Source organism: Suncus etruscus, chromosome 9 (genome assembly GCF_024139225.1).
Source record: "Suncus etruscus isolate mSunEtr1 chromosome 9, mSunEtr1.pri.cur, whole genome shotgun sequence".
NCBI lineage: Eukaryota > Metazoa > Chordata > Mammalia > Eulipotyphla > Soricidae > Suncus > Suncus etruscus.
This window is the reverse complement of record NC_064856.1, coordinates 16,246,485-16,247,868: the sequence shown is the minus strand read 5'-3', so window position 1 is coordinate 16,247,868 and position 1,384 is coordinate 16,246,485. Positions and strand designations below refer to the sequence as shown.

At 44.9% G+C, this 1,384-nt stretch overlaps 1 non-coding gene across 1 annotated transcript; it reads left to right on the top strand.

The window, feature by feature from the left end:
* The first annotated feature begins 1,034 nt into the window (after positions 1-1,034).
* LOC126019950 (U6 spliceosomal RNA) lies at positions 1,035-1,137 on the top strand. The gene has a single exon (XR_007499553.1). It is a non-coding gene; the product is annotated as a U6 spliceosomal RNA (small nuclear RNA).
* The last annotated feature ends 247 nt before the right edge of the window (positions 1,138-1,384 follow it).

The window sequence follows — 1,384 nt, the reverse complement described above, 5'->3', positions numbered from 1 at the left end:
TTTAATTATATAAGTAAAATACACACTGTAGGGAATTTTATTTTTTTTAATTTTATTTTATTGATTGATTGGCTTTTTTGGGCCCCATCCAGATGCGCTCAGAAGTCACTCCTGGCTCTGCACTCAGAATTGCCCCTGGCAGGCTGGGGGACCATATGGGATGCCCGATATTGAACTGGGTCTCTCCCAGGTCAACACATGCAAGGCAAATTCCCTACCACTGTATTATCTCTCCAGCCCCTCTGTAGGGAGTTTTAGAATAAAGATAAAATGGAGTTAGGTAATGCCTTGCATTACTTGCCTTGCATAAGGCAGACCAGTTCAATCCCTGGCACCGTGAGCACTACCAGATGTGGCCCAACTTCCCACCCACTACACTATGTTTTTTTTTTATAAACAACTTTTTATTGTTTTGAGCTACACCCAGTAGTGCTCAGGTTACTCTTGGCTTCTACGCTTAGAAATCTGGCTCAGGGGTCTGTCCCAGGTTACCCAAGTGCAAGGCAAACACCCTACCACTGTGCTATCTCTCCGGCCCCAACTATAAAATTTATTAAAGAGCCCAGGCACATGAAGAAAATGAAGTAAAAACATTTAGTAAAGGGGCCGGAGAGATAGCATGGAAGTAGGGCATTTGCCTTGCATGCAGAAGGACAGTGGTTCAAATCCCGGCATCCCATATGGTCCCCCGAGCCTGCCAGGAGAGATTTCTGAGCATAGAGCCAGGAGTAACCCCTGAGTGCTGCCGGGTGTGACAAAAAAATTTTTTTAGTAAAGTTGGCTTATAGCAGGGGCCGGCGAGATAGCATGGAGGTAAGGCGTTTGCCTTCCATGCAGGACGATAGTTCCAAACCCAGCATCCCATATAGTCCCCCGTGACTTCAGGAGCGATTTCTGAGCATAGAGCCAGGAGTAACCACTGAGGACTGCCAGATGTGACCCCCCCCAAAAACAAAACAAAACAAAAAAAGTTGGCTTATAGCAAAGGTTCGATCAGTGCCCATAATATGTAATGCAAAACAAAAAGACCCAGTGCTTTCTTCAGCAGCTCATACTAAAATCAGAACCATATAGAGAAGATTGTCATGGCCCCTGAGCAAGGATGACATGAGAATTCATTAAGTGTTCCTTTTTTTTTTTTTTTTTTTTTTTTAAAGGCTGATACAAAGTCAGATTTGCATCTCACAAAAAGAGTTCTTTTCATGGGGCCAGAGCGATAGCACAGCAGTAAGGCATTTACCTTGCCAACCTGGCATTGACCCGGTTTGATTCCCAGCATCCCATATGGTCCCCAGAGCCTGCCAGAAGCGATTTCTGAGCACAGAGCCAGGAGTAACTCCTAAGTATTGCCAGCTGTGACCCCCCCAAAAAAATAGTTCTTTTC